The following is a 12,769-nucleotide window of genomic DNA, read 5'->3' on the forward strand; positions in this document are numbered from 1 at the left end:
GTTGGTTAGATAGGTCCACAAATGTCCCTTTGAATCTTGTGAAGAAACTTAGGATGGTCGTGAATAATCTTTGTAATCAACTTCCCCAAAAAACACGCTTTACATGGCGGGAATCCAATGCAGGGAGGTAATTGATGCCCATGTGATGATTTGAGGATATGACGCATCATGTCACGTCCAGGATGTCCTAAACGGTCATGCCAAAGCAACAAAGTGCTCTAGAACTCAGGCATAGGGTCGTCCACATGATGGGCTTCTATGTCGCGAATGGTTATAATGTATAACCTACTCGGGAGACATTACAACTTCTTGTGAATACGTTTCTAGCCATATTTGTAAGAAGTGATACAAAGAAATTCAGAACCATTATCTTCAGTGGTTTCAATACGATATTGATTATCTCGAATATCTCTAAAACTCAGCAACGTTCTTCTGGAAAGTGGAGAATAGAAGGCCTCTTTAAAGGTTAAGATTGTACCATTGGACAACATGATACATGTCTTTCCGTATCCTTTAATCAGGTTGGATGCGCTTGAGAGAGTTGTCAGAGGTGCTTTGTTGGGTATTAAGTTGGTAAAATAGTGTCGTTCACTTAAGATGGTGTATGTGGTAGTACTATCAGCCATACAACTAACTTTCCCACTAGACATACCTAGAACGAATTTGATTGAATTGGTCACATTGATAAATATAATTCCATTCATTCAAATAACCAATTCGAGAAAATAATATCCATCAATTAACAATCCATAGTTCAAAACAAACCAAAACCAAACAAATTATTCCAAATACTTAGAAAAATTGTTCAAAATTAAAACCATAAACCTAGAAAAATAAGGGAGAGGGGCCAACCAATCCTAGTAGGTTTGGCCACTAGGGGTAAACACCCTAAAACATGTCTAAAATTCATTCATTCATAGGAGCTGATGCCTCCTAAAAATCAGATATCTCCATTGATGTAGTAGCATTTTCCAGATGATCTACATGTGCAAAGTTAAACTCACGACGGGAATGATACTTGGTAATAGCCTCGGGGATAGCTCGGCATATGCATGACCAATGATCCCTTGATCCACAACGGTAGCACATGTCCATTTTTGTGGAAGTCGGCTGAACGGGAGATTTTCCCTTGTTCTTGAAGTATGGGGCCTTCATGGGCAAATGGTGGATGCTGCTAGGTCACATTTCCTCCATTGGATGGGCCTTGATTCTGTGGATCTTGGGCCCATGGTGAAGCTTGTTACCCATTACCACAGCCACGACGATTATTTCATCGTTTGTGGCTGCTAGATTTTGTCACATGTGTTTCAGGCATGGCGTTTGAGCCAGTCGATCAAACTTGATGATTCTTCATCAAAAGCTGGTTCTACTTTTTAGCGAAAAGTAGTACAGTGATCAAAATTTGGCGAACTTATATGCCCTATATTGTTGCTGCAGGACAATATTTGTAGCATGGAATGTTGAATAGGTATTCTCCATGAGATCTAATTTGATAAGTTCCATTTTACAAAACTTCAGAAGTGATAGGACTTAAAGTCTTGGAAGCAAAGATGTTGCCAGTCATGTCTTGCTTCAGGCAAGTATATGTTTTTCTGGTGATCGAAACGATCAGCCATAGCAAGGTAGAAGGTGTGTGGGTCCTCCTCAGCAAGGTACTCGGTCTGCAATGCATTATGAATGTGTCTTCGAATGAAGATCATTGCATTAGCTTTCTGAGCTTCGTCGATAGGTTTGTCGTTGGTAGGTGCCTTGATGGTGGCTCTAATGCCCTTTGCTGTTAAATGCAGCTTTACATCTTGAACCCACTTCAGGTATTTTCTTCCAAATACTTCCAGAGCAATGAAATTGAGCTTCTTAAAGTTTGACATGTCCCTAAAACGAAGGGAAAAAAACATGATTAGTTATATGCCCTATATTGTTGCTGCAGGACAATATTGGTTTAATTTATGCATGAAAGCTACAGGTTTCATATGGTATGTTTTGAATGAAAACTTCAAGTTTCAAAGGCACTAAATATGAAACTACAGGTTCAATTTAGTTTTATGAACGATTAGTTTATAAAGGTTCAAAGGCACTAAATATGAAACTACAGGTTCAATTTAGTTTTATGAACGATTAGTTCATAAAGGAGAAGTTCCTGCAATATGAAACACAGAATGCAATATGCTGATTTAAGTGTAGTGGATTTAAGTTTCTTTGGGTCGAATGGGTGGACACGGGACATGCCTAGCAAAATATGGCCTTGGGTTAGGTCTAGGGAAGCCCAGCAAAGCTGAGTTTCACATTTTGGGTCTAGGGAAAATTAAGCCCAGCAACATAAAGCTTTTGGCGAAAGGGCTGAGACTGGGACGAAGCCCAGTAAGCTTATGGATTGTTTCAGGTGAGCCGGATCATGGGCAAAAGAAGCCTAGCAGCTCTGGGTTGTTGGTGTTGGACCTAAGGACTCGGGACAATGGGCCAAGAAAAGGCTGCAGGTTTTCTTGGATGGGCTGAGGGACTTTAGGCCTTATAAATCTAAGTAGGCCAAAGGCCTAGGGTCCGGGTTAGAGCAGCAAGGCCCAAATGGCTGCTACCATGAGGTCCAAAATGTCTAAAATGACACCGTGCCATGTCATGCTCCACATGGCTAGGCTTCAGGCCAACGGTGGTGGTTCGATGGAGCCACCGTGGTGATGCGGAAACCTTGTCGCTTGGTTCCCAAAATTTAATTGCTTCTAATTTATTTTATATGCTTTGACTCACAAATTTCACATAGCAATTTAGTTGTGTAATGCATGAAACAAATATGTATATTGACAAATATATGAAACATATACAATATATATATATATATTGGAAGGAAATTATTAACATAGGGGGGTTCATGCATCATGGGGAATGTTTTCATGCTTCAAGGTCGTTTCAAATATCTTCTTTTATTTTAAGCGTACTTGATTGGCAGAAAACAAATAAAAGCTTTTGAATTTTGTGGAAGATAGCCTCCTCCTACGATCCGTCAGTGCCTTAGCTTTTGGCAAGAGCGTGCTGATAACGTGTTCTAGGCCTATATGACTAAACTATACTAAGGTGTATAGAGAGATTTAATTGTGAAGTGTGTGTTGTATCACCCCATTGTGCCTTTATTTATAGTAGTACGATAGGTAAAAACCTTACCCTTTTAGGATTACAACTTTTAATAGGTAATCAACTCATATTAGGAATATAAGAGATATTCCTAGATTTACTAGGATTTACACAATCACATTCCTATTCTAAATATAATTGCAACACTAGTTTTGTAGATTAGGGAGAAAGCGGTGGGGCGGTACTGCCAATTTGGTACATGTCAAATTTGATCATGCAATTTTTTGATCGATGGCTCTGATTTCAATTCCATTATTCTCATATTTACATACAGACATAGACACAACCAAATAAATATACAATGGGAATATGGCCCAGACAAACTTTTCATACAGTTCAAAGCCTAATAGGAAATTTCAACTTTATAATGGAATTGGACTGACGGAAAGGGGTTTTCGTCAAGGGTATTAGTTGGAAAGAATAATTTTAGTTTCGCACATGGGCTTATTTTCTATTTATAACTTTAGTTTTTGTCTTTATTATATTGTATTTTGTCACTTTCATTAAATTTCAAGCACTTTACATTAAATAAAGTTATTGGATGATTTTTTGTTAAAACAAACTTGGCGCAAAACCCTTTCATTAAAGCTCCTTTCAATAAAAGAGACCAGCAGCGGCTTTGGATTATCATATAGTATAATTTTTATTTTCTTTTTGTTTTATACAAATGAGGTTATGAAAAGGAGTGCGAACCCATAACATGAATTTGAAAAGGATAATTAACCGCCTTTTGTTGGATTAGCCACCCACAGGATTCGAACTCACACCACTATGTAAGGTTTAACTCATTTCCACCATTGCGGTAAAGGGCTACTTGCACTTGACCAGCCTTTTTATGGCTACATTTTACAATCTTTAGGTTTGAAGTCATTTTTAAAAGGGACACTTTGGATGCGGTCCCTAGCTATCAATATTCTTTGATTGAAACCTTGTTAGTTTTTAGTTTTTTATTGACGTCCCTGACATTAATGTAATAATGTAAGTTACTATATTTTTTAAATTAAAAATTAAAAATTGAAATTTGTAATTGTTTATATTAATGAGATTTTAAATAAAACCCATAATTTATGGGATTAAAAATAATAAAATATAAATTATACTCTCTATTATATTGTGTGTGTGTGTGTGTGTGTGTACATATATGTATGGGTACATTAACCAAAATTAACAAAAAAAGTTTTTGTACCAAAACATGGATACATTCTCAAATCAACGAAAAAGAATGTACCCATATAAGTTTAAACATGGATTAAAAAATTTGAATGGATTTTATATTAAAAAAGGGTACATTTTACATATAACAAATTGATATATTTGAGAATGGGTACATTTAAGATTAAAAAAATTGAAAAATTATATGAATGGGTACATTTAAGATTAAAAAATTGAGAATCTTTTTATATATAAAAAAAAAACTAATAGGTACGAACTTAATTTAATTTAATTTTTTATTATTTTGGAAATGTTTGAATTGAAAATTAATTAGAAGTTTAATAGAGGTGTGACTATTAAACCCTAAATTAATTACTAATTTTTATATTAAAAAATTATATAATAAACATGTAAATTCATTATCACATTAATGCTAGGGACTTGAATCAGAATTTGAGAACTAATAAGGTCTTAGTCAATGAACAGTAAGAACTAGGGACCGGATACTAATTTTTCCTTTTTAAAATGAGTGTCGATGTTTTAATTTTTTGAATGTAACACGTTTGAAGTTTTAAATTGAGGCAATTTACACTTTTGTCTTTTTTTAATATTTAACCCTTCACTAATGTTGGAAGTAAATTTGTGCACATTCGCGAACGGGTGGCAAAATCTAGTCTTATTTGCCAATATCTTTGGCGATGGGAGAATTAGGTTGATCAAGGGGGAGAACGGGTGAGGTTGAATCCGTATGAAGACTGCCTACATATTTTTGGGAAAAAATCAAACCACAAATGTCGTTTTAAGAATGAATGGTGTGATGAGCAATATATCGCAAATAATTCTTGACAACTAGCCTATGGATATGGCATTAAGGAGATGAGTTCTCATGGATGTGTCCATGTATAAACAGCGGCTAGTGAGAGAATATCAGTGTTGCAATCTTGTAGATAAGATGAATTGTCCTAGGGCCTTGGATCATAAAAGACTTAGTGAGATAAATATCCAGGCTAGGGTATTTATAGAGATCATGAGAGTCCTTTTAGGGAAAGGGATCACTATTCAATCGGGAGACTATCTAGGAGGGAATCTAGGATAAGATATTCAATTGTCCAAGGATTATGATTATGTTGCCTAATCCCCAATATGTCTTAATTTGACTTTAATTAGGGTTTTCTTAGTTGGGAGACAAGTAATACTTTTGATAGGCCTAAACCTTGAAGGAAATTTTTTGCCCTAACTAATAACATACAAGAACATTTGAGCATACAAGCATACATATCAACACTTTAAAGTAGGCATGCACTCAAAACAATTCAATAATCCATGACTTTCAAACACTAGTGAATGGTGAATCAAGACTTGATGTGGCAGAAACAGACATGTAAATAAACCCTGCAATTATGTAATCGTAATACGAGTAAGCTGGGATTGTTCTATTCCAAGGATTAGAAGGGATACTAATCAACACAAAATGAAAACTAAGTGAAGTTAACAATGAAATAATGAATGGGGTGTTTTGAACGAATTGATTTAAAACTGAAACAAAAGTGAACAGCAGCAAGTAAATTAAGTTGTGAATGAGATATGCTTGAAAAGCAAGCTAAAGGATTCTTTTCCTCATGCAATTCCTTGTCATTCAAGCCTCAACTTTAAATCCTCCAAATTTCAGCACATGTTTAACACCATTTAAACTCCAAAAACATCTAACCTTGTGCAATCCAAGTCCCAAAATGCTTCTATTTTCTCAATTTAACCATTTATTGTTAACTTTGGCCACTGGACCTATCACAAAACGAAAATAACATTAATTACTATAACAAATGCAAAGACTAAGATAACAAAGTCGCACAAATATGCTCCTATTAAATTTCTCCACACTTAGCTTTTGCTAGTCCCCGTGCAAAACAAAGAAAACAAACAACAACCTAAACCTTCCAACAATTACCTCAGGGATTTGGAATGGATCATGACGTATTAAAAATCACCATTTACATAGTCTTGTCATCCTTACTCCTGAGCTCATATCTACTTAAGTGCCATAACCACACACTAGCTCGCATTTAATCAATTTCACTCAATTCCTCATGATACTCTCTATTTTCGCATAAATTTCTGACTACACTCTTTATACTAAGTATATGTGAGAAGGTTGATGTAAACATGTATACTAGCACTCACATATGACATAACAAAGAAGGCACATTCTGGAATTTATTAACACATACATATATACGATCTCATGAGCGGAATGCTAATACTTAGAAGCGAGAACCATGGATCCCATATGCTCATACCAATTTCAAACTCCACATATTGAAACACTTAACAATCAAGATAAAGGTCAAAGGGTTGTAACGGGGATAGGTTATTGGCTGTGTGGCCTAAAAGTTTTGAAGTAAGAAATGTATACTATATTTTCTGAGATTCTAGCCTTCAAAACTTTCAAGTGAATAAAATAAAAAACCATTTGTGGTATGAAAGTTTTAATTTATTACTATTAAATTATAATATTGGTTAAAGTGATGAGTTTATTTCACATTTATTAACTCTTATTTTCCTTAAAATTAGCCTTAAGATTCTTTTCATTTTCTAAGTGGAATATGACAATTATAATTCATAAAATAACCCAAAAAGATTAATATTTTTAAGCTTAAATATCCAAAACTCTCCATATGATATAGCCTAGGGGAGCCTTGTACTTGGCTCCGCTACTACTAACAAATAAGGATTAAGGATAAAAACAAAGTTCTTAAAAAGATAGTAAGCACTATAATGAAATCAACAACTTAGAATTCAACTTTTGATTGGAATATCCAACTATAAACACAAAGGGGAAATTCATGCAAACTTTAGGGTTAGATTTCACATTATGGATCCTTCTACAACAAACATCATTTTTGAACTCTTTCTTTCACTTCTTTGCAACAATTTTTTCCTTCACTTTTTCTGTTTTCTTTTTCTTTCGATCCTTTTCTTCTTCTTTTTTCCTTTCTTTTTCAACATTTTTTCCTTCTTTTTTCTTTCATTTGAAACATAAATTCACCATATTCAAAAGAACAAATCCCACCCGCACACTTGTTTTTTTGCATATTGTAGATAAAAAAGAATTCTTGATGAGTAATTCTTCACTTTTTTTTAAGACTAAAGGTATAGATATTCCTATACTAGGCTAGGTAGGGATACTGCAAGTTAACAAAGAAAAATAGGCTAAATAAGGCTTAAAAGGATTAATCTTACAATGTATATGCAAGGGTTATGACTATTTGGCTCTAGTGGTAACTAGACACCTTCATCTGTTATTTGTTAGGTAATCAATTCAATGCTTTGAACGAAATGGGCATGAGTTCTAGTATTTGGACCTAAAATGATGAAAAAGAATTCTAAGCACCAACCAAGCAAAGAATAATAAGATCATGCAACGACTTAAAAAAAAATAAGAATATCACAGATTAATAACTCTCCGAATAAAGCATAGGCTCAAGTCTCACAGGGTTGTAGCGTTAATTTAAGTGTCATCCTTCAAGCATTTACAAAACTGATTTTTTTTTTTCTCTCTTTTGATTACATGTGAATTCGCAAATGACAATTACAACTACATATTAACCAAAGAGAATATCAAACTTCCACCCATGTTTGTAACTTTCTTTAACAGTCATACAATTAAAAATCATATACTCATCATTGTGTTGGAAGGTACCCTAAGACACAAATAAACAACAAAAACGACTCTTTTTGGCTTTTTTTTCTCAAACTTTTTCCGATTTTTTTTGCTTCAAATTTTGTTTAAATGACGCACACTTAAAAAAATGAAAAACAACATTAATAGTGATAGGTGGGGAAAATCGAAGAGAATTCTTGAAAAGCAATCTATTTACCCCCCCCCCCAATAGTTAAACATGTCCTCAATGTTTCAAAAATAAACTAAAACAAAAGCAATAAAAGACAACTAACAAACAAGACTATCATAGCAAAGTAAAAACAATAAAGAGAAGGGTAAAATAGAGCATATTTGGTTGTAGATGCCGGAAATTTCATCGTCTCTTTATTTAACACATGGGTTACCTCCCTAGAAGTGATTCTTTAACATCTTCCGGGTAGACAATGACACACCCCGACCGGAGTCGAGGCTTGCTGGCCGTCACCCGAAGGTGATGTAACCAAAAGTGTAAGTGATGCAAAAATGTGAATAAATTAAAACCGAATTAGAACTTATTTAAACTAATAAAGTGAGTGAGCAGTATTGGGTAGAACCCATAGAATACAAATATTCAGAGCATAGGTAACAAGAGAGTGCAATCGGAACTAATTATAGTACTTAATACACAACCAAGAAAGGCTCCCTGCATTTATTTAGATATGTCAAAATCCGCTGGAGTTCCTCGTATGCCACAAAGAACTCGACTATCTAAGACCTGGAGGGACGAAAAACAGAAGGGTGAGTGGGCACAAAAACAAAGGTTTATAAAACACATTTATTTACCAACCCCTCACTATAAAACATGTATAGTTTCCAGGAAATTATACTACGTATAAGTATGAAAACAACAGTAAATAACAATAATGCCAGAAATATGCCAAACTACAATATCTCAACAATAACATAATGAAAACAGGTTGCTCATCAATCTACGCTAGCACACGAGTTCATGTAGATAGTTTCTGACATGAACAGAACATTGGTGTAATGTATAAGTACACTCTAGTGCTACAATCACGTGAAGACTAGTGATAATTGCGGTCACCTACGAGTCGGAGTAAATTATACGACAGGACTGGCACCTACTTGGATCCAAGGCGAGTATGCGGTGCAGAGGTGAACATACACTTGAAAGACTAACCCTTGCCCTGAGCGAGCACTAACATTAGGGTGCAGCAATGATGAGTAGACTACATAAATATAACCATGCCATAACAATTCAATAATTTCTAATAACATAGTAAGCTTACCTGAGCATCATGTAGGATTATTTTAGTGTTTCACGACATTATAACATATTAAATCATGGCATAATAGGCGTAACATCAATCTAAAAATAGTAGTGGCATGATATGCATAAATCAATTCGAAGGTATTTATGGAAACTATAACATATATATATATATATATATATATATATATATGAAAACAAAATGCCCACTCACTGGTACGTGGTTGGATCGTAGCCTCCTAGCCTCGCTTGACCTCGTACGTCCTCGGGATAATTTTCACTTATATGTGAAATAACCAGACTAATAAATTAAATAGGACATATTAAAAAAGGGTAGGTAAATCTCCCATACTTTACTCAAACGGAAGGTTTGAATCTACGAAAATGATCTACACGAAGTCATGGACCTGTACGTGCCAAGCACTCATCGACCAGAGCCCGGACAAGCCCTCAGGGGCCGTCTAGCCGACGGTTACGCGCGCTTCCATGTGCAGGCCACACACTTGACAGAGACTAACGAACATAAAGAATATTCTGTTAGAATTGACGGAATATTCCATTAAATAGTAACGGAGTTACTTGAAATTGTTAGAATATTCCGTCAACTTTGATGAAATATTCTTCGCCTTCTCCGGTGAGCTTCCGCCGGTCGCCGTCGTCTGGTTTCGCTGGAAACTAGAAATTTCGTCGATTTCTAAGGAAAAATTCAAAGCTTCATATCTTCTTCATTTCTCAACCATTTTTAACAAACTTACTATGGATTTGAAGCTCTTGAGGAGTAGAACAATTCTATACCTTTTGGAAGTCCAAAAATGGACAGGAAATGCTTGAAAAAGCCTTGAAAGACTCGACCTAAAACTTGACTCCTCAAACTTACTTGCTTCGACGTCAACTTGACTCCAAACTTAGTCTAAGGACCCTAGGAAGTTGTGTAGAAGCTTCCCCACATCCTAAAACCTTGTAACTCGGCCTGAAACTCATCGGAGGAAAACTCACCGAGTCGGACGTTCCGGATTGGCGAGTCAAAACTCGGTCATTTCACCATTGGCTGGTACGGCTGGGTTCGTGAGGATGAGAGAATCACGATGATGGTAGTTTTATGCTTGATCTGTGAAGTTTTGAAGTTGGCCTAGAGGGTTGCAGAGAAAGGGAGAGTTTTGGTGAGAGAGAATCAGAAACAAGAGAGAGTGAATGAGCAGTTTCTAATTGGGGGAGAGGTGTGAGGAGTGGTTCTGATTGGGTGAGTTCTGATTGGGTGAAGGATTTGAGGGAAAAGGATTGGTTGAGAGGGTTTTGAGGGAAATAATTTGATTGGTGAGGTGAAAGGAAGACACGGATCCTATTTTAAAAGGGGATAAAAGATAGGGTTTGCATAAGTGAAATCCGACGAAATATAACGTACCTTATCCAAAACAGTAGTTCCCTACACTGAAATAATTTGCACACTCATGTACAATTCTACCCGCTATTAATGTACTTGATTGTGCGTAACTTTTTCGTTACAACTTTGATTCGGGTCTAATTCACGCTTACGCGATCGTAACGACGAGTACTATTTCACTACTACAAAAGGGCCTTATTGTGTTGGTGGTTGGTGTCGGTTTTATATAACATAGTGGTGTATAAGACATTCCGACACCTACTTAACATGGTGTCGAAATTATTGTCGGTAGTAACCAATATAAACTATTAATGTTGCTTATAACCGACATATATTTTAATATTTTTTAAAAGTTGAGTCGAATAAAAAAAATCGTGTTGCTTTTAACTGACATAACGTTAGCGTCAGTTAAAAGAAGACTGGTGTCACTTCTAGCCGACACTAATGATTGTTTTTAAATTATTTTCAAAGCCGGTGTCAGTTACATAGGTTTTAATTTTTATTAAATATTTTGAACCCCAGCGTCAGTTGTAACAGACAAAACGTTAGCGTCGGTTAAAAGAAGACTGGTGTAGCTTCTGCCCAACACTAATGATAGTTTTTAAATATTTTCAAAGCCGATGTTGGTTCTATCCGACATAGGTTTTAATTTTTTTAAATATTTTGAAACCCGGTGTCAGTTGTTGGCCATAGATTGGTGGCCTTTATAGCCTTCCCCGTGTTTTCTTCTTCCTGTCTTGCATCTTTCTTATTTCTTCTTCCAATTTATAAACCCTTCCCCGCGTTTTCTTTTTGTTCTCTTGCATATTTCTTGTTTGTTCTTCCAACTTCATTAATTCCTTCTTCTCCACAATAAGTTTTTCTTGCTTCTAGTATTTTTCTTTTTTCCTCTTATGTTTAATTTTTATGTACAATTTAATTTTGTAGGGATTTTATTTGAGCTGATTGAGTACATAAAGAATTGATCGACGACATAACTCTTCCATAATTCAGATTTCTATCACTAAATTCCTTAATTTTTAAATTGTATAATGCACAAGTTTATTTATTTAAAAATTCTAATTTAAGTATTTAGATAAATTTTTACGATTTATGTTAAATTAATAAATATTTAGTCAAATTAATTAATTTTGTCACTTGAATTGTTATGAGAAAATGGAAATGAATAATATTTATAAGCATTTATGTTAAATTAACAATATTAAATATAACATAAAATAATAATATTTAGTAATATAAGAATATATTATGTTAAATTAAATTTTTTTGCACTCTAATTGTTATGAGGATATTCAAAACTTGAATTTAACAAACAATCAAGATTAGATGAGCATAATTTTGATAACTTTTTGTTGTTTTTTTAATTTGTTTTTACTATAATAGGTGTTAGAAATTAAAAGATTGCAATCATGATAGAATTCGAGGGTTGAAAGATAGAAATTGAAAATTCTAATAGTTATGCCTACATGATAGGGATTGAAAGATTGTAGGGATCTTAGTATCAACGTAATATTTTGCCTCGTAAAGTGGAAAAACATGGACAAGAGTTGGTTGACAATGCCTCAAAATTTTGAAGCGTATGCAACAGGAATTAATTTGTTTTTGGATCAAACGGTTGCAAATGGTGTTGGCCTCAATAAGTTTAGATGTCCTTGCAAAAGATGTTGTAATCGATATTGGTGAGCTTGGAGAGCAAAATGTGGCAATTGGAGAAGAAGAAACAAGAGATGAGGTGACTAGTATGCATGATTTTCTTAATGATGTATTTGTCCAACCATTAACAGAAGAAGGTGTTAGGCCGTCTACTGAACCCCCTATTGGGGAAGTGCGGCCAGAAAAGGTTGAGACTTTTTTTAGGTTGCTTAAACAAGTAGATCAAGATTTGTGACCAGGTTGTAAGGAGTTTAAGAAATTGGAAGCGGTTCTAAGACACTATCAGATCAAGTGTTTAGTGAGAATGCCAAACGAGATCTTCACCACTTTACTCGAGTTAATTAAAAGAATGTTGCCTGAAGGGGATTATTTGCCTGATTCCTGTTATAAGGCAAAAAAAACTTATAAATGATTTGGGTATAACATATGTGAAGATTGATACGTGTCCTAATGATTGCATGATGTATTGGAAATACACTTTCGGAGTTGAATGTGTGCTCGGTTTGTGATAAATTAGATATAAAATTACCAA

The sequence above is a fragment of the Malus sylvestris genome, chromosome 16, assembly GCF_916048215.2.
Source record: "Malus sylvestris chromosome 16, drMalSylv7.2, whole genome shotgun sequence".
Taxonomy (NCBI): Eukaryota; Viridiplantae; Streptophyta; class Magnoliopsida; order Rosales; family Rosaceae; genus Malus; species Malus sylvestris.